This window comes from Myotis myotis, unplaced genomic scaffold (assembly GCF_014108235.1).
Source record: "Myotis myotis isolate mMyoMyo1 unplaced genomic scaffold, mMyoMyo1.p scaffold_m19_p_10, whole genome shotgun sequence".
NCBI classification, from domain to species: domain Eukaryota; kingdom Metazoa; phylum Chordata; class Mammalia; order Chiroptera; family Vespertilionidae; genus Myotis; species Myotis myotis.
The window spans coordinates 11762302-11783933 of NW_023416314.1; the positions used below are offsets into that span (position 1 = coordinate 11762302).

A 21632-nucleotide genomic window follows, 5' to 3' on the forward strand; every position below is an offset into this window, starting at 1 on the left:
CAGGGAGGGGCCTGCTGCTTCGGGAAAGGGGAGCAGGAAGGCAAACAAAAGGTACTGAGACTATGTTTCCCCCAACCACCTCCTGCCTTGGGCAAGGTGGGAGGAGGTGGAAGTGAGAGAGGAGCGAAATGAATGTAAATTCAAACAGGTGGACGGTTCTGCCAGGAGATTCTACGAAAGAAAATGGATTTTGAAAAATGAAATACAACTTCGGGAACCCCAAGTTTAGCAGCTACAGGAACCCCAGAGTCTAAGTGAAATGATTTTTTTTTTTTCTGATTGTTATAGTGAGATGGGGAAAAAATGAAAATGAGGAACATGGTCATCCATAGAGAGATGACTGAGTAATATGGTACAACTGTGGTAGGCAGTTAGACAGGAGCCGAGCAAGGACCACGGGCCAGGTGCAGAAGGTCACCAGGTGGAAAGCCCCGGGTGCGTAGCAAAGGACAGCTGTAGGGTGGGACCTCGCCCCAGGGTGACCTTTCCTCCCCTAGCATGTGCTGGTCATGCGGTTTGGACCCTCTGACCTTTCCTCCAGAGAGATAGCATCTGGGCCTCAATTGTATTTTCGCTCCAGGCCCAGAAAAGCAGCAAAACACAGACCAGTCACCCAAAGGCTGACCTCAGGGGGAACAGTGGATAATGACCCCCCCCCCCCCCCTCCGCCCTGGTGTTGATTGATTGAATCAGTGGAGACCTAGACCCTGAATGACACACCTGGAAAGCTGCTGAATATTCTATTAAGACCTTCCCCTGGGACCTCTCCTAACTCTTCACCCTTAAACCCTTAGGATGAGGACCCAGTGCTCCCAGGAGCACACCAGGCCTTTCCTTCCCCACCCCCCTTCCTCCTCTCCACCAGGCTTAGCTTTCTCACTCCCAAGCTCCAAGGCCCCTTCCTTTACTTCTATAACTTGTTTTCTAAGCACATTTCTTCTAGAAATTACCTATTCTACCTCTGTGATTTTATTTTATTTTCTAAATATATTTTTATTGGTTTCAGAGAGGAAGAGAAATCGAGAGAGAGATAGAAACATCAATGATGAGAGAGAATCACTAATTGGCTGCCTCCTGCACCACCACTCCGCCCCCCCCACCCCCCAACCTGGGACCCAGCCTGCAACCCGGGCATGTGCCCTTGACCAGAATTGAACCCTGGACCCTTCAGTCAGCAGGCAGACGCTCTGTCCACTGAGCCAAACTGGCTGCAGGGATGGGCAAACTTTTTGACTCGAGGGCCACAATGGGTTCTTAAACTGGACCGGAGGGCTGGAACAAAAGTATGGATGGAGTGTTTGTGTGAACTAATATAAATTCAAAGTAAACATCATTACATAAAAGGGTACGGTCTTTTTTTTTTTTAGTTTTATTCATTTCAAACGGGCCGGATCTGGCCCGCGGGCCGTAGTTTGCCCATGGCTGGGCTAAGGCCTACCTCTGTGATTTTATAAGTAAATGTAATTTTATAGTTGGAGTCTTGGCTCTGAATTCGTTCCTAGCCAGAATTCAAGTACCAAGGTTGCTGAACCCAGGATGGGTGTGACCCTATGGGTCTAACATCTGGTGCTGGTTCACAACCACGTCATGAAACATTATGAGGACATTTAAAGAATGGAAAAGAGCTGTACAGACCTTGAAAGGATTTTCTCTGGCTGTTTTTGAGTGAAAAGGTAAGATACAGGGAAGTGTTGGGAGCGGGAGAGAGAGGTGTTAGACCAGTGGGGTCAGACCAGACTTGGGCCTTGGGCCTGAGCAGAGTATGAACATAGGCCAAGTACAGAGGTCACCAAGGCAGAAAGCCCAGGGTGCCTAGCAATGGACAACTGTAGGGTGGGGCCTCATCCCCAGGTTGACCCTTTCTTCCCCTAGCATATCACTGATCATGTGATTTATCCCCCCTGACATTTTGCCCACCATACAGTAGACCCTTAGAGGAGGTATAAATGGGACTGGAGAATAGCTTCATACGACTCCCATACAAGCCCTTGCAGGATCATTCCCTTAAGTATTAAGCTCTAGAGATAACATGTAGGCCTCAGTTGTGTCTCAGCTGCAGGCCCAGAAAAGCAGCAAGGTCGGGTAGGGTGACGCCATGGCTGACATCAGGACCAGCGTCCATTACTAATGACCACCTGCCCTGGCCATGACCAGTCAGTGAAGACCAGAACCCTGAGGGGACACACCTGAAAAACTGATGAATATTCTACTGAGGTGGAGACCTCCAGATAAAACCCCTCAAAAGAAGGACCACGCCCACCGGGGCCTTTCTACACTCTCCTTCCCCCAGGCATGTATAACCTTCTTTCTTTCTCCTAAGCTCCAAGGGTCCTTCTTTTGCTTCTGTAACTTGTTTCCTGAGCCCACACAGCCCAACTGGCTCACTTCTTCCATGGCTCACTTCTACCTCTCTAACTTTCTAAATAAACTTTTGCTTTTATTTGAGTCTTGGACCTGAATTCTTTCTTAGCCAGAACCCAAGTACCAAGGTTGCTGAACCCAGGTCCGGCTTAACTCCACCAGTAATACCCGATGCCATTTTGCCGCTCACACTTCTACATTTTTGTGTTCTTGGAAGTGGCATACTGCAAAGGAACAGCATTCCCCGTGTGACCTAGATAAGACCCAGAGGTGCTCTTTGTCACCCAGAACAAAGCCAGACACTGATTCTCCACTTTATCCTTTGCCTTATAAATAATTAGCTGAACTACCTGTAGCCCCTGACCTATAGGAATAAAGTGCTCCTTAATCAAACTGGTTAAATTCCTTTTCTCCCTCCAGGCCTGGGAACTTACACCCAGTGTGGTCCAAGCCAGCAAGTAGCCCCTTCTTATTAGGCCTGTCCTGAGAACATGTTTGCCTCAGGGTAAAACATTCTTTGATCTACTATCCAATAAAGAACCCTTTCATTCCACTCCCCCCTGTCAGGGAAGAGTCTCCTTCCTACTTTTGCAGTACCCCCCACACCTTGCAATAATCCTTTCAGATAAAGTCTCTCCTCACCTAAATCAGATTTGTTCTTTATTTGGCAATATGTATATGGTTAGTGAGCATGGAGAATAAATAGGGTGGGATACATGTCAACAGAAGTAATCTTTAAAAAGTTAAGGGATACAGAAAGAAGAAAAAGAAAACTACTACACTAAAACACTCCAGCATGCCTGATCCAGTCCCTTTTATGTAAAAACTAGAGGCCTGGTGCATGACATTCATGCACTGGGGGGGGGGGGGGGGGTCCCTCAGCCCAGCCTGCACCCTCTCTCTATATGGGGCCCCTTGGGCAATGTCTGACTGCCGGCTTAGGTCCACTCCAGCCACTGCTGCTGCACTTGCCAGCCATGAGCCACCTCTGGCTGAGCGGCGCTCCCCCTGTAGGAGCACATTGACCACCACGAGGCAGCTCCTGCGTTGAGTGTCTGCTCCCTGGTGGTCAGTAAGCATTATAGCGACCAGTTCCCTCATTTGGTCGATTTGCATATTAGGGTTTTACTATATAAGACTAGAGGCCCCGTGCACAAAATTTGTGCACTGGAGGGAGGAGGTCCCTCAGCCCGGCCTGTGCCCTCTCGCAGTCTGGGATCCCTCACTTCTTACCTGCTCGCTGCTCCTTAGCACTGCCCTGGAGGTGGGAGAGGCTCCTGCCAGCACTACTGCGCTTGCAAGCCATGAGCCTGGCTTCTGGCTGAGTGGCGCTCCCCCTATGGGAGCGCACTGACCACCAGGGGGCAGCTCCTGTGTTGAACATCTGCCCCCTGGTGATCAGTGCGCATCATAGTGACAGGTCATTCCACTGTTCAGTCAATTTGCATATTAGGCTTTTATTATATAGGATGTCTGTTTTGTATAAACACATGAGATTAAAAGATGGATTTAGATGTTGTTGCAAGCTGAATAATGTCACCCCGAAAATACCCAGTTCATCCCTAGAACCTGAGAATGCTCCTTTATACAGTAGTCCCTCCCTTTTTCATGGTTTCACTTTCCCCAGTTGCAGTTACTCATGGTCACCCATGGTCCAAAAATATTAAATGGAAAATTCCAGATGTGAACAACTCATGAATTTTAAATTATGAATCATCCCTTTGTCCAGCATATCAATGCTGTATACAATATCTGCTCATCGCTTAGTTCTCCATTATCAGATCGACTCTTGCTGTATTGCGGTGCTTGTGTTCTAGTGGTCCTTATTTTACTCAATATTGGCCACAAAATACAAGAGTAATGATGCTGGCAATTCAGATATGCCAAAAGTGCTTTCTTTAAGTGAAAAACTGTGTTCGTATAGGAAAAAAACATAGTGTATATATAGGATTTGGTACCATCCATGGTTTCAGGTATCCACTGGGGTCTTGGACCATATCCCCATGGGTAAGGGGAACTACTGGATAGCAAAAGAGACTTTGAAGATGGAGAAGGCATCACAAGCCAAGGAATAAAGGCAGCCACTAAAAGCTCAGAGCCTCAAAAATAAAGTAGCCCTACCAACTTTAGCCTTAACTGTAGCCCAATAAAACTGATTTCAGACTTCTGACCTCCAGAACTGTAAGAGATTAAATTTGTGTTGCCATTATGTTAGTTGTAATTTGTTGTAGCAGCCATAGGAAACAAAAGCAAATGCATATACACTAACATGTAGAGACCATGATATACTGTCAAGTGGGGAAAAAAGTTGCAGAATAATCATATAACACGATTTCATTTTAGTAAAAACCACCAATTAAGTAACTAAGTATCTTTATATGTACATATATATCTACATACATATCTTTATATTTCCTGTGTCCAGGCTACTAATATAAGTTTAGGTCATGGGAGTGGTGGTGGGAAAAGTGAGGAGAAGAATAAGGAAAGAGAAATGGCCTTACTCATCTTCAATCTTCATGTTGTATTCTTACTATGGGAATATTCTACTTTTGCAATTCGAAAAATATTCAGTTAAGATATTATTCAATAAATCACATTAATCCTAATTCAAAACATGTTAGACTCAACATATCACCCCACAGGAAAATGGGGCTGGGAAATATAGTCTACCACTGATAGGGACTCTAAAGTTCTGACCTAACTGATAGGTAGTATTTCCTAAACAGAAAATCCTCCTCAAAAAGTAGCGATGATAGTAATGCTCTAGCATTGGTCTAAAGTAAATTCATCCCCTTACTGAGGATTATTGATCAGTCTACATTATTTTGGTATCAGGATTAAAATAAATTGAGTGGATCCATGGGCACCAATGGTTTTTTGTTAAAGAAAATTTATTGGAAAAAAATTTACTTGGGTGTTGGAGATTTTGTACATAACAACCTCCTTCTTACAAATTCCAAAAGACAGCTATCGCTTATTGAACACCTACTGTGTGCCAGATATGTTATAAACATTTTCTTATTTTTTTAAATGCCTTTATTGATTTTAGAGAGAAAGGGAAAGGTATAGAGATATAGAAACATTAATAATAAGAGAGAATCATGGATCGACTGCCTCCTGCACATCCCCTGCTGGGGAATGGAGCCCAAAACCCAGGCATGTGCCCTGACCTGGAATCGAGCCAGCAACTTCTTGGTGCATGGGTCAACACTCAACCACTGAGCCACACCAGCTGGGCTAAACATTTTCAATCCTGTTCCAGTTATCTATTGAATGTATCAAATCACCCAAAAATCTTAGTGGTTTCAAACAACAATCATTTTATTATCTCTGTGGTTTCTGTGGGTCAGAAATTTAGGAAGGTCTGGGCCAGGAGATCTGGCTCAAATCTTCCATGCAGTTCCAGTCAGAAGGCAGCTGAAGCTAGAAGTCCCACAGTGGGGTGAGATGGGGGACAGTGGGGTGGGGTGTTAGGGCTGTAGCATCTAGGGGCTGACCAGCCTATCTCTCTCCACTTAGTCCTCACAACCTGGTGACTTTAGGGTAATTGGTCTGCTTACCTGGCACCTGGTTTCCCTCCCCACCCTGCCTCCACCCCGCCCCCAAGCAGTGTCCTAGGAGAGAAGAAAAAAAAAAACGTAGTTGATATACTCCAGTCAAAGACCGTCATGAATATACATGTAGTTAAACAAATTGAATTCATTACCCCTAGCAGTGAGGGAGAACAAATCCCATGGGAGAACCATCAGATGTCTCAGTAAGAGGATGTTAGAGCCCAACCGGCGTGACTCAGTGGTTGAGCATCGACCTATGAACTAGGAGGTCACAGTTTGATTCCCGATCAGGGCACATGCCCAGGTTGTAGGCTCCATCCCCAGTGTGGGGCATGTGGGAGGCAGCCAATCAATGATTCTCTCTCATCATTGGTGTTTCCATCTCTCTCTCCCTCTCCCTTCCTCTCTGAAATCAATAAAAATATATTTTTTTAAAAAGAGGGTGTTAATCGGGGGAAAAGGAGGCATATGTAAAATTTTAGACAATAAAAAAAAAAGAGAGAAAGAACCTATTAAAGGATTTGGGCTGTGCTTGAGTTATTTGAGGGAGGGTCTGAGGAAGGGGGGATTGATTCTCCCTGGATTGAACGCTATCAGGTTGGATGCAATTCCAATTGGTATCTCAATTATCCTACCTATACGAAGAGCAGACTGAGGTAAGGATAAAACTGCAATTGGTGAAGAAGTTGCCTCACTCCTTTTGACCAAGAGAAGGAGAGTTGGTATTGCGTGGGTGGCCCAGTGACCTTGGTTTTGTGCTTAGATAAAATTATGAACTGGCCTCGCTTTGTCTCATGTAGCCATGGTCTCAGAACAACCGTGTCTGAGGATGATACTCTTAAGATTGCTTATGCCCAATAAGAGAAAAAATATGGCCGGCTTCCAAATGTTAAAGACTGATTTTCCCCCTCAGTATCGCCTTTCATGTCCTGGCTTCAGAAGTCACAGAGCACCATCAATACCATAATCACAAACCGAGATACAAGGGGAGACACTGTTATGGAGTGAATGTCCGTGACCCTCCAAATTTCGTGTTCTGAAATCTAATTCCCAATGTGATGGCATTTGGAGGTGGGAACTGCGGGAGGTTAGCAGCGGCTCTCAACCTGTGGGTCGCGACCATCAGAAAACACATATAGCATATCAGATATTTACATTACGATTCATAACAGTAGCAACATTACAGTTATGAAGTAGCAACGAAAATAATTTTGTGGTTGGGGGTCACCACAACATGAGGAGCTGTATTAAAGGGTGGCGGCGTTAGGAAGGTTGGGAACCACTGTTAGAGCATGAGAGTTGAGCCCTGTGAGAAGCCAGAGAGCCCGCTGGCTTTGTTCCACCCCGTGAGGATACAATGAGAAGTTGGCAGTCCACAACCCAGGAGAGGACTCTCGCCAGAACCCGACCAGGCTGCTACCCAGGCCTCAGATTTCCCTCTTGCAGACTGTGAGAAATAAAGGTTTGTTGTTTAAGGCACACAGTCAATGCTAACTTGTTAGAGCAGCCCCAACAAACTAAGACAACCCCCACGTCGTGATAGGAGATGTGTGAGAGGTTATATGTGAGGGAAGGGAAATATTGTTGCAGCCACCATTGGAAAATATAGTCTGCCACACATGCTTTCTAAAAATGCTAGGCTTATTAGCATTTATTAGCTTGTTCACACTATTTTTAATAGGCTTGTTTGCACTATTTTTTCAGTGCTTGTTTACTATTTTTTGAGCAAACTAAAGCTCAGAAAGATTAAGTAGCATGCTCAAGGTCTTCAGAATAGTAACTGACTGATATCAAGGTCACCAGGCTGCCTCTCTGGCTTAACTGACAAGCATCCCTGAGCTCCTTTCACAATATCTCTCTCTCTGTTTTCAAAAATAATTGTAAATAAACATACTTCGAAATCTCAGAGTTAAACTCTGTGAAGAAAGGGAGTAGAATGGTGGTTACCAGGCAATGGGGGAAATGGGGAAATATTGGTCAAAGAGTACAAGCTTTCAGTTATAAGATGAGCTAGAGGCCTGGTACACGAATTCATGCATGGGTGGGGTCTCTCGGGGTGGCCTGCAGAGATTGGGCCCCAGCTCGCACCTCCAGCCTCGCAGCCTCGCAGCCCTGCCTGACACCCCACCTTGGCCTGGTGCCGCCCCCTCACCTGCTCCAAAATCCGGCCTGCAGGATGATTGATCGGGGCTAGGCTCCCCGCTTGGCTCTCTCAGCACCTGGGAGCTGGGTGGCAGGCTTGCCCCCCACCTCCACCACTGGTCACCATCTATGGGGTGATCAGTGGGGTGATCGGGCCCCTGCTCGCACCCACCTTGGCCTGGTGCTGCCTGCTCACCTGCTCCACCATCCCACTGCAGTCCCGCTCTTGTCGGGGCCCATCAGGGCCGGCAGCATTTCCACTGCCACCCGCTGCCAGCGCCACATCACCAACACCCACCATGTTCTGCGCCACCCCCGGGTGGTCAGAGCGCATCATAACGAGCAGTAGAACTCCCAGTCGAATGACCACCCGAGGGGACAATTAGCATAATAGGCTTTTATTATATAGGATAAGTTCTGGAGATCTAATATACAGTATAGTGACAATAATTAACACTACTATATTGTAAACTTGAAACTTTCTAAGAGAGTAGATCTTAGATATTCTCACCAAACACACAAAAATGATAATTATATGAGGTGAGGGGAGAAAACCCATTATTTTAAAAGATCCTATTTGTAGCATCTATTAAATACATCTGTAGCTATTATACTTGCAATCCCCAAGACAAATAACTGTCTTGTTTCAGCTAAACCTCCTTATTTTCTGTTTCAGAGGAGTTCTAAGAATCTTGGAGTCGATCTGTCTTCAATTTAAATTTCCAAAAGTACACAAGGTACCAAAAATGAAAATGTCAGAATTATTTGTTATTAAACAGACTAAATCAGTAATACTGTGTGCTTCGATGGCAACTTTGTTTGAAGAATTCACATTATTAACATTGTCTTATTATAGGACAGATTGCAAATCAATCTACCAGTATTGGCTGAAAGAAAATATATACAGACCATAGTTCCAGATATGATCAATGGTATTCAAGAAATGAAAGATGCTTCTACCCTTCCTTCCATCTTTCCATTATAATTTCTTCTTTGCTCAGGGGTTATTAAGACACCCCTTAATTTCTAAGCAAAATAAGACTTTTTCAGTTATTTTTATACAGTTGATTTCTAACTTAATTGCATGATAATGTAGCCTCTGGTACCAATACTTTGAAATTTGCCAAGCCTAGCTTTAAGACTGAGTGTAAATGGTCAATTTTCATAAAGGTTTCAGTGTGTTTAAAATAATGTGTATTCTCCAATGTTCTAATATGTCCATTCGATCAAGCTTAATAATGGTGCTTTTCAAATATTCCATCTCCTACTGATTTTTTTGTGTTTGATCTATCCATTATTGAAACCAGTGATTCTGGTACCAATAACATCAACAGTACTTGAGAACTTGTTAGAAGTGGAAATTCTGAGATTCCACCTTCAGCCTTTTTTTTTTTTTTTTTTTTAAATCCTCACCTGAGGATGTGCTTTTGTTGATTTGAGAGAGAGAGGAAAGGAGAAAGAGAGGGAGGAGGGAGGAACATCTATGTGAGATAAGAAACACTGTTGCCTCCCTCACTCACCCTGACCAGAGATGGAACCTGATACCTGGGTATGTGCCCTGACCCAGAATCAAACCTGCGACCTTTCAGTGTACCGGAGGACACTCTAACCAACTGAGCCACACCAACCAGGGTTACCTTCAGCCTGTTACATCAGAAGCTCTGGAGGTGGGCCCAACAGCCTATGTTTTAATAAGCCTCCCATGGGTTCTGATGTATACTGAAGTTTGAGAACCAGTGCATTAAGCAATCCCTCTGTGATGGGGGCTTTGTCAGTTTCTCCTTGTAGATTTGCCAATATTTGCTTTGTATACTTTAATTTTTTCTTATTAGGTACATAGCAACTATTAAAATGTTATTTATTTTTGGCGAATGGAATATTTTTATCATTATGAAATGACACTCTTTATCTATATACTTTTTGTGTTAGAGTTCAGTTTTTCCTGAAACTAATATATTAGTATCTTTACTAGCTTCTTTTTATGTAGTTTAGCATTGGCCTGGGGTATTTTTTCCCCATTCTTTGTCTTTCAGTATGTCTGTATAATAATGATGTTTATACATCTCTTGAAATAGCATATAGCTGGATTTTGTTTTATTTTGCAAACTGGCAATCTTTGACTTTTCATTGGAGTTTAGTCTATTTGCCTACTGGAATATTTGGATTTATTTATATCAAATTACTATGTCACTTAATGGTACTTTTTTCCCTCTTTCTTGCCTTTTGATTTGGCTATGTTTTTTTCTCCTCTACTTATTTGGAAGTTATATACACTATATCTATTCTTTTTTTTTTTTTTTTTGGTAGGTTACTTTTTTTAAAAAACTTTATTGTTGAAAGTCTTACATATGTTCTCTTTTCTCCCCCATTGACCTCTTCTAGCTTGCCCCCACCCCTGTCCTAGGCCTTCACCACACTATTATCTGTATCCTGGGGTTTTGCATATATGCATTCCACTGTCTATTCTTTTATGGTTGCCATAGCTATTTTAACATGCAAACTTAAAGTTAAAAATTGTCTTCATTCTCCCCAAATAATACAAGAACCTTAGAATACTTGAACTGTAACTCCTCCATTTTATATGCTTTTGTCTAGTAATTTAATTCTAGCTTGCTTTTTCTCTCCCATAAAGTAGATAAAAATTTATTATTGTTACATGCAGTTGATTGTTTAGAAATGCCTAGGGTCAAATTGATGTGCATGACCTGTGCAGTCACATGGGACCCCTGCTCAGAAGGGCCCCATGCCTGATTTCATGCTCTGCTGTTGCCATCTTGAAATATTTTTTAAATGAGCTTTATTCTTTTTTTAAATTTTTTTTTATTGATTTCAGAGAGGAAGGGAGAGGGAGAGATAGAACAGTGGTGGGCAACCCCTGGCACGCGTGCCAAACATGGCATGCCGGGAACTTTTGCTGGCACGTGAAACCCTCTCTTATAATCTTCCCTTTACAATTATTTTCTTAATATCAACTTTTTTATTTTTCAGATAAATTCAGTGTAGGTGCATCTTAGATAAATAAATAATTTTACATAACAAGTTATCTTAAAGACCATAGACATGGATTGACGAGAGAGGGGAAGAGCAATTTCTATGCCTCTGCCTTAACTCTCCCTGCCTTCCTAGGTCCGACCAGTGTTTTGGTTTCATCCACATACGCTTGTGAATCTTTGTTCTCAGTGATGAATTTTGTTAAGTCTCATAATAGGAGTAGCCTGACGGATGAAAGTAGTAGCTCGTGCATATCTCTGAAGGTCACGAAATAGAAACCTGATGTAAAATCTCTGTCATCAGTGATGCAGCAGCAAAAGTCCCACTGATAATATCAAACGGATTCATAAAGTTTTCTGTCGGACCATCAGTGTACATGTATACATTAAAAAATAAATGTATTTTTTATCATCATATACTGTGTTTTTGTCGCTCGAATGAATTTTATCATTTCTTCAAGGTTCTTCACATACGTGCACCTTAAGAGATATCAAGTAGGCGTAACATGTTCTCAAAAAATTAGGGTTGGCACGCGGACGAATTTTGAGTCAGAGATTTTGCTGGTTTTGGCACACACTCACACAAAGTTTGCCCACCCCTGAGATAGAAACATCAATGATGAGAAAGAATCATTGATTGGCTACCTCCTGCACGCCCCCTACTGGGGATTGAGTCCACAACCGAGGCATGTGCCCTTGGCTAGAATCAAACCTGGGGCCCTTTAGTCTGCTGGCCGAGGCTCTATCCACTGAGCCAAACTGAGCTAGGGCTTGAAATTCTTAATATTTTTTTAACAAAGACCTCTGCATTTTGGGGGCCTTGCACTGAGACCCAAAAATTATGTAGCCAGATCTCCCAGCAGGAATTTATTTTCTTTCTACTTTAGCTAGGTCTTTAGAATTCATTTTGGAGTCTTTTGGTGGCAAAGTCTATTTTTGCTTTCTGAAAACATCTTTATTTTTACCCCCTTTGTTCTTTGTTTAAATACATTTTTATTGATTTCAGAGAGGAAGGAAGAGAGAGAGAGAGAGAGAGAGAGAGAGAGAGAGAGAGAGAGAGAAAGAAACATCCATGATGAGAGAGAATCATGGATCGGCTGCCTTCCTGCAAATTCCCCACTGGGGATCAAGCCCACAACCCGGGCATGTGCCTTTGACCAGAATCGAACCTGGGATCTTTCAGTTCACAGGCCTACTCTCTATCCACTGAGCCAAACTGGCTAGTGCCCTTTTTGTTCTTTAAGATAGCTTTGGTGGGTATAGAACTTTAGATTGACTAATATTTTCTCTCACCACTTTGAATATACTTTCCCTGTCTTCACTGTGGCAATTGAGAGTCATCCAGCCATCTACTAGTATTTACCTTTTCTTTGTAGGTGATTTGACTTTTTTCCTGTGACTTCTTACTACCTTCTCTTTTTCTTTGGGTTGTACATTTCATTATGATGTGTCTAGATTTTTTGCTTGGAATTTGTTGGGCTTTCTGGATCTGAAGATATCTTTCAATGGATAGTGCCCTTTTTCTATTCTCTGTATTATCTTCTTTAAGAACTCCTTTTTAAAAAATATATTTTTATTGATTTCAGAGAGAAAGGGGAGGGAGAGAGATAGAAACATCAATGATGAGAGAGAGTCATTGATCGGCTGCCTTCTGCACACCCCCTACTGGGGATCGAGTCCCAACCAGGAATCAAACCGTGACCTCCTGCTATGGCAGTCCTATAAAACTAATACATTATAGGGAGCTATCAACTGGGAGAGAACATGAAAGAGTCTTCTGGGGTACTAAAAACTGTTTGTATCTTGACCTGAGTAGTGTTAACATGGTGTACACATACTTAAAAATTCATAGAGCTACACTTTTATGTGCACTTTAAGTTATACCAATTTTTTTTAAAGTAGATAAAAAGTAAACCAAACAGAAAAAACATAGTACATACAATAAAATAAAGTAAAATGAGGCTGCTGAAAGAGATTATCTCTTACATGCCTCCAAACCTAAAGATTCTCTCCTTTTATCAATTGATTTGAGAAAGATAAAGAGAGAGAAAGATCCATTTTGTTGTTCCACTTATTTATGCACTCATTGGTTGATTCTTGTATGTGCCCTGACTGGGGATTGAACCCACAACCTTGGCATAGCAGACTGACACTCTAACCAACTGAGCTACCTGGCCAGGGCCCTAAAGATTCTTAATAAGAGCTTCTGTTTTAGTAGAAAAACATTGGAATCCCCACAGGTGAGGATTAACTTTAAAAAAAAAAATGAGTAGTTCAGGTCCAAACTCTGCTGATCCAGAAGCTGAGTCTGGTAATAAACCCTGAGGTGATTTCACCTAGAAATAGGTCTCATTCTAATTTGTTCAGTCAGGGTCCAGTTGTAACTGGGAACTATTTTAAACATAAAGGATATAAGAGAATTAGGTGCTTACAAAAGGAAACATGTTGAGTGCCTGGAGAAGCAGACACTAGTCCCGTTTCCAGGGATGACTTGTAGGAAGAACAGCACCGTAGAACTAGCTGGCCAGAGGACTCGGCCTCTGCACAGTCTGGAACACAGTATGGAGACCGCGATGATCACGAAGTCTCTGCCGCCACACGTGGTGGTTGTCAGCTCACTCCGTGCCTGTCAGCTGTCCAATGCCTTGCCTCTTGCTTCCAGCAAAGCTAAGAATGGAAGGAAAAAACCAACACCCCACCCCCATACTTGGTAGCGGAAAATACTAGAAGTGCTACCACATAGCCTTTGTCTCACTCCCACCTTTAAAGCATACAAAATGCATCTAACTTGTGGAAATTGTATCACAACTACAAGGGAGTCTTAAACGTGCAGTTTGTAACTTTTCAGACTCTGAGTATACGAAGGGAAAGTGGAAGGCATTGGAAATGGGGGTTGAATTATGAATTATATTCTGTATAATTCAGCCCTTTGGCTACTCGATAGCCATACTTAACCTTCCAAACAACAGAAAGAGCAAAAACAACCTGCTCCTACCTAACAGGATGCAATTACCCTTTCTAATAAAAAGATGTGAAATCTCTCACAAGAAGGGTAGGTTCGAATTCTTAAGAATCATTGCATCCATCTCAGGGTGCTGCTCATTCCTCATCTTGTTTAGTCCCAATCCTACCATCATATTCTATAAGCAGGGGGCTAAATTATGAAGTTAACCACCAACACACACTAAGCAAATAAGGAGAAAGGAAGAAGAAAAATGATGGAAATGGTTTCATGTGTATAAATATTATACCCAAGACAGGACATGAGTGCATGTATTTATTTGGGAGGCGATCCTACAAAGGAGGAATAAAAGAGTGGGGTGTGTGAAGCAGGAAAGATGGAAATACAATAAAGTATGTGCCCTGCCTGCTGTGACTTAGTTGGTTGGAGCATCAACCCATGCACCTAAGGGTCCTGAGTTCAATTCCCGATCAGGGCACATACCCAGGTTACGGGATCAATCCCTGGTCGGGCACATATAGGAAGCAACCAATCGATGTTTCTCTCACATCCATGTTTCTCTCTCTCCCTCTCTCCCTCTTTTCCTCTCTCTTCTTCTCTCTCTCTCTCTCTCTGGAAGCAATTTTTAAAAATCTTCCAGTGAGAATGATAAAGAGATGAAAGATAGATAGATAGATAGATAGATAGATAGATAGATAGATAGATAGATAGATGATAGATAGATGATAGATAGATAGATAGATAGATAGATAGATAGATAGATAGATAGATAGTAGAGAGATAGAATCCATTATTGAGCTGGTTACCACTGGGTGTAACTGGAGCTCATTCCACTGGGAATCCGCTGAGGCACAGATCAAATGCAACTCTAAGTTCTCCCTCTGAAGAATGAAGATGGGCATTTATCCAACAATTCCAACTCCCCAGGGTAGAGAGTTACCCCAGGGCATTAATGCCTCTCCCGATCTGGGCTGCCCTGTGCATGGGCTGAGCAGACCCTAACAACTTCAGAGAAAGCCCTAAGCAGGAAAACAAAGCAAAATTCCCAGTGAGGCACTGCCTGCAAGCAAAGGATTGTCTACCAGGGGACCTGTTTACAATAACTGCAGATGAACCAAAGAGCACCAATATATAAACAGAAAGGAAAAATATATGGGTTGCTACTACAGGTCATATTTCTGCTACAGGTCCTAAAACCATAGCTGATACTTATAATTTGCTTCTTCGTTACTCATTCCATGTTCCCTTTGCCCTCAACTGGTTTGGTTCTTACCTGGTAGGATGCTCCAAACTATTAACTAGTAGAATGCAGTTTTTAGGTGCCTGGCTCTGGAGTTATATTTTCTGGGTTTAAAGCCCAGCTCTGCCGCTTGTTAATTCTGTGACCTTGGTCACGTCATTTAATCTCTCTGTGCCTCGATGCTCATCTGTAAAACAAAGATAATGAAAGTGTCTCCAGCATAGGGTTATTTCGAGCATTAGATGAGTTGATAAATGTGAAATGCTTAGAAGAGTCAATGACACATAGTCGATGCCATGTAAGCTGTTGTTTATTTCCTGAGAAGTCCTGCCTGTATAAGGTCGCTTAGCCTTCCATTAACATTTATCACCGGCATGGCACATAAGAGGCAACCCAGAGGCCTCCCTAGATTCCAGAAAAACTCCTTTTTTTGGTCCCCTATATTGCTCGCGGCAGCACTATATATCCTTGACGATAAAGATCAATCATCTAGGAAGTGCAGTGACCCTGTATTAGCCAATAGCGAACTAGACACTGGACTGCTATTGCAAAAAACACCCAAAGTCTTCACCACCCATGCTCAGCGGTAGACGTTACAGACAGATGACCTCTGCCTCACCTCTACCTTTCATACCGTGATCATACACATCTTGCAAGAACCTAGCTGTTGTCAATATTTTAAATGTACTTTTCGTTAGAGATGCCTTCTGAAATATTTATAGGCACAAAGAAATGACATCTTAAATTTGTTTTTTAAAATTCCAGCAACAAAAAAGTGGAGAGAGATAGATGGAACAAGAGTGGCAAAATGTTGATCATTGTTGAAGCTGGATGTAGGATCCAAACTATTAGCCTTCTGACTTTTGTAAATGTTTGTAATGTCCATCCTGAAGGTATGGACTTCTTATTTGAAAGCCACAAAAAAGTCTGGGAATCTAATTTTTACCGTTCCAGCCTTTGCTAACCAGGAAAGCTCACTGGAAGGAAATCAAGTGCTAGGAAGGATAGAGATCAAGTGCTAAGTCAAAATGTTACCACCTACATGAAACACAAAAGAGTCGATACTTAAATTAGAAAGCCTTTGTCCCATGACAGAGTCCATCTCTCCAGTAAGTATTTATTTCTGTATTTCACAGATATAGTTATAAGTCTTGGATAGTGCTGAAGGTTACAAATTTCCGGGTAATTAACCAGCACTAAGAGTAGTCTAAGCACAGTGTTTATTAGCAGAAAACACAGGTGATGTCCACGGCAGGAGTTAAATAACCCATGCATTGATTCTTCTTGGGTTTTTGTGTTGTTGTTGTTTTAAAGTATGTTTTATTGATTTTTAGAGAGAGAGAGAGGAAGGGAGGGGGAAAAAGAGGGAGAAAAATCAATCAGCTGCCTCCTGCACACTCCCCACCAGACTGAGCGCACAACCAGGAATTGAACTGGTGACAACTTGGTATCTGGAGTAACACTCACACAACTGAGCCACACCGGCCAGAGCTGATTCTTCTCAAAGTCAACAAACTTTTAGCCCCCTTTCTGATTATCTCATTCTCATTGGGGAATAACTGAGGCACCTCTACTGGAAATGTCAACGAGAAAGAAATTACGAAGAAAAATGCATAAGGAAGCTAGGTTCATTACATAGAGTTGTTCCACATAAAATTTACATTGTACACTATTGCATTATTGTTCAAATACTGAAGTGCTTTTGAAAGAGTTTTCAAGCAGGAGTCAAAAAAAGAAGAGGTTTGAACATTAGGAGGTAATGGAACATCATTTAAAAGTACTGCTTTTGAAAAGTAAGGAGGTAAGCACTTGAGAAATTTGTGCATATAGCATTGAGTGCATGTAAAGATGATATTTTAAGATCAAGAAAGAACTAAAAGTCTTATTGAACTGCTGACAGTTTTAAAAAGTATTGAAAAACTATAGTAGCACAAAAAATTGAAAAGGCAATACAGTGCCTTCCTGTCTCAATTGCATAGGTACTGTCCCCTAACGTTTCTTATGATTATCCTCACAAGCTCAACCCACTTGTCAGCAAAAATTAAATGGCAGAGTTATAGTGCTATTATTACTGAGATGCTGCCCACTTTTACAAAACACTTTTCAAGACATTCCCTAATGCACTACAGTGTATTGTTATAAATAATTAAAATAAAATAAATTCAGAACAGCTAAATAATTTAAACACTTGTCAAAATAAATCAGCTAAGAATATTTTTAGACTTAATATATTTTATTTTCATGCTTTGATTTACTTGCTTTCTCATTATCAGATAAATTAAAATTAATAAAACAGTTAAACTTGCCCTGGCCAGTGTGGCTCAGTTGGTGGAGCATCATCCCATACACAGAGAGATCTCCGGTTCAATTTCCAGTCAGGGCATATGCCCAGGTTGAAGGCTTGATCCCCTGTATGGAGGGAGCAGGAGGCAGCCAAATGATGTTTATCTGTCATTGATATTTCTCTCTCTCTCTCTCTCTCTCTCTCTCTCCCTCCCTTCCTTCCTTTCTCTCTCTAAAACCAATAAAAACATATTTTTTAAAGGTAAACGTTTAACTTATATATGCAAAATAACATCATGTTGACTGTCCTGCAAAACTCAATTGTTAGAAAACAAATTGAAATGCATCAACAAAAAGACTTACAAAGTTTGAAGTTTTAATGGATTTCTACAAGTTATGAGTGGCCCAATTCAAATAGCAGTATTCTCTCCCTATAAGTACACATTTTCACAGACCATATGTCCCAGTTTTTGGTTTAATGTATGCAGTGCTTAGGCTCAAGACATTAGTATGTATATAGTATATATGTATATATATCAGCATCAAGAACTTAGAACTTTATTGGCAAAATATAACATCTAATCTAATAAAAGAGAAACATTCAAATTGACTGTACCTTCGCTATGCCCCAAGCCATGCCCACCAACCACTCAGAGTGACTATATGCAAATTAACCCAACCAAGCTAGCAGCCAGCAGCCATGGAGTTGGAGCAAGCAGGAGGCTTGGTTTCCCCAGTGATGGAGGAAGCCAAGCTTCTCGCCTGCCCTGGCCATCTGTGGCCTCCGCTAAAGGCAACAAAGTTTCAATTATAGAAGATAAATAAATCCCAGATACCTGCTTCCAGCCAGCCTCCACTGGGAACTTGGGTGGCTCGAGGCCATGGCCAGCCTGGAAACAGCCATCAGCCCCTCACCAGGCTGGCCAGACATCCCAGGGGACCCCTACCCTGAAGGGGCTGTGGCCAGCCTGAAAACAGCCATCAGCCCCTCACCCAGGCTGGCCACACCCTCAAGGGGTGAGGGTCCCTGCTGGGGGGCTTGACCATCCTGCAAACAGCCCTCATACCCTCACCCAGGCTGGCCAGACACCCCAGCAAGGACCCCCCCTTCCCTGAAGGGGGTGTGGCCAACCTGAAAACTGCCCTCAGCCCCTTACCCAGGCTGGCCAGGTATCCCAGCGGGACCCCCACCCTGATCCAGGACACCCTTCCGGGCAAACCAGGCAGCACCCACCCATGCACCAGGCATATAATAAAAGGGTAATATGCAAATTGACCCTCACAGCAGAATGACTGGGAATGACTGGTCACTATGACACACACTGACCACCAGGGGGCAGACGCTCAATGCAGGAGCTGCCCCCTGGTGGTCAGTGCTCTCCCACAGCGGGAGCTCTGCTCAGCCACAAGCCAGGCTGATGGCTGCCAGCACAGTGGTAGTGGCAGGAGCCTCTCCCGCCTCCTCAGCAGCATTAAGGATGTCCGACTGCAGCTTAGGCCTGCTCCCCACTGGCAAGTGGACATCCCCTGAGAGGTCCTGGGCTGCCAGAGGGATGTCTGACTGCCAACTTAGGCCCAATACCCTGGGGAGCGGGCCAAAGCCAGCAGGTGGACATCCCCCGAGGGGTCCCAGACTGTGAGAGGGCACAGTCCAGGCTGAGGGACCCCCCTGAGTGCACAAATTTTTGTGCACCAGGCCTCTAGTGTATAATAAAAGTTGACTAACAAAGTAAAACAATAAATATCAAGCACCATAAATTCTACAGAGATTCAGAATTAGGTGAGATGATTCCAGGCTCAGAGAAGACTTCCTAGGGGAGAAATACCCTTTTTTCCTGAGCTTTAAATTATGGTTAGGATCTTGAACAGGTGAGAAGTAAGAGAGCATTTGGAAGCAATGTAAAAAGTAGAATATTGTGTGTGACCATGGAAGAATAAGCAAAAGAGCCTGGCTGTAACAAACAGAATACCTACTTGCCTCAATCCAAAGAGGTCTCCTCTAAGGCATATGGTATTAAGACTGTCAAAAATTAATGACAAAGAAGGAATTCTCAAGGCAGCCAAGGAAAAGAAGAAAGTAATCTATAAAGGAAAGCCCATTTGGTTACATTGGACTTCTCAGTAGAAACTCTACAAACCAGAAGAGAGTGGAACCAGATATTCAAACTACTGAGAGAAATTACCAGCCAAGGTGATCTGTCCAGCAAAGTAATCCTTTAAAAATGAAAGTGAGGCCCGACTGGAGACTGGAACCAAGCGGGTGCCATGCAGTGAGACCCTTGCGAGGTCTGAGAGTCACTGGAGCAACCACAGCCACCATGGGGCCCTGGGGGAACCAGAGCTCCTGGTGTGGCGCCCAGAGGCGGTGGCCTCAGACCCCCCAGTGCCCGTGGGACTGGGGGTGAAGTTGGGGGCCTTGGTGCTCCTGCTGGTGTCACTCTCATCTGCAGTCTGGTGCCCATCTGTGTCCTTCGCCGGCCTGGAGCTAACCCAGAAGCCTCAGCCTTCCATCGGAAAGCTCTGAGCCTTGTAAGCTACTTTGCCGGGGGTGTGTTTCTGGCCACCTGTCTCCTGGACCTGCTGCCTGACTACCTGTCTGCCATAGATGAGGCCCTGGCAGCCCTGCACGTGATGCTCCAGTTTCCCCTACAAGAGTTTATCCTGGTCCTGGGCTTCTTCCTGGTCCTGGTGATGGAGCAGATCATGCTGGCTTACAAGGAGCAGCCAGTGCCACCACCTCAAGAGGAGACAAGGGCGCTGCTGGGAACAGCACTGGCACGCACAAAGCTTCCCACAGGCAAGCAGAGCTCTGGCAGCTCCCTCAGCCCTGCGTGCTGGTGTACTGGTCTCCTCCCTGGCTCTGCACTCAGTGTTCGAGGGGCTGGCAGTGGGGCTGCAACGAGACCGGCTCGGGCCATGGAGCTGTGTGGGGCTTTGCTGCTCCATCAGCAAAGCTGGCCCTCAGCTTATCCCTGAGGCTGCTGCAGAGCCACCTGTGAGCAAAGGTGGTGGCTGGCTGTGGCATTCTCTTCTCATGCACGACACCCCTGGGCACTGGGCTGGGTGCAGCTCCGGCAGAGTCAGCTGGCCCACTGCACCAGCTGGCCCAGTTTGTGCTGGAGGGCATGGCAGCTGGCACCTTTATCTATATCACTTTCTTGGAAATCCTGCCCCAGGAGCTGGCCACTTCCCAGCAGAGGATCCTCAAGGTCATTCTGCTCCTATAAGGCTTTGCCCTATTTACTGGCTGACTCTTCATCCAAGCCTAGGGGGCTCCAAGAGGGGCAGGGGAGATTGGATACCAGGTGCCCTTGATCCACCTCCCCTCCTCAGGAATGGGGAAGAGAAGTATTGAGGACCAAAGTGTTCTCTGAGAGTTGGGATGGAGCCTTTGGGATAATCTGACCAATGGGAAAGAAGTGGGTAGACAAAAGCCTGGTCCCCAGGCTCAAGGGACAAGGCATGGTCAAGTCACTAGAGACATGGTCAAGAGACATTAGTATTAAGGAAGACTCTGAGTGCTAGAATCTGGCAGACACTACACAGGGACAAGCTGACACTGGGGAGGCTAAAATTGGGTATTGTACCCAGATGCTTGGGATGGAAGTAGAGAGGACACAGGCCCAGAGTCCGCAGTTCTCTTGCTTCTAGCCCATTTCATCCCTCTGTCGTTCGGAGTGGATCCCTCCTAATTTTCTCAGCTCCTACTCTCACATCTCCCTCTTCCCTTCTCCCAAGACACTAGTGCCAATTGGCCTCTTCCTGCCAGTTTCAGCACCTTCTCTGGCTTCTCCAGTTCTGCTCACTCTATTTTTAAAGTGCCAAATAAAATGCCTCCCTCTTTCTCAAAGCACAGTGATGGACTGAGCCCTGCTCAGCACCTCAGTGAAGGGGTCCTCTTGCTCCTTCTTTTAGTCTGTGGTGGGGCAGAAATGTTTGCTGAGTTGGGGTGGAGGGAGGGTTGGCAGACCCACGGGCCCTACCACTACTGCACCCTAGGAACAGCGACATGGATATGGTGCCCCATACCCAGATGACAAACATTGAGCTGCCAACATTTTTCAGACCATAGGAGCCCAAGGAGAGAAGGGGAATGT

General features: G+C 43.9%; 1 pseudogene; it reads left to right on the plus strand.

Annotated features, from left to right (window-relative positions):
* The first annotated feature begins 13623 nt into the window (after window positions 1–13623).
* Window positions 13624–20804, plus strand: LOC118664124 (annotated as a pseudogene).
* The last annotated feature ends 828 nt before the right edge of the window (window positions 20805–21632 follow it).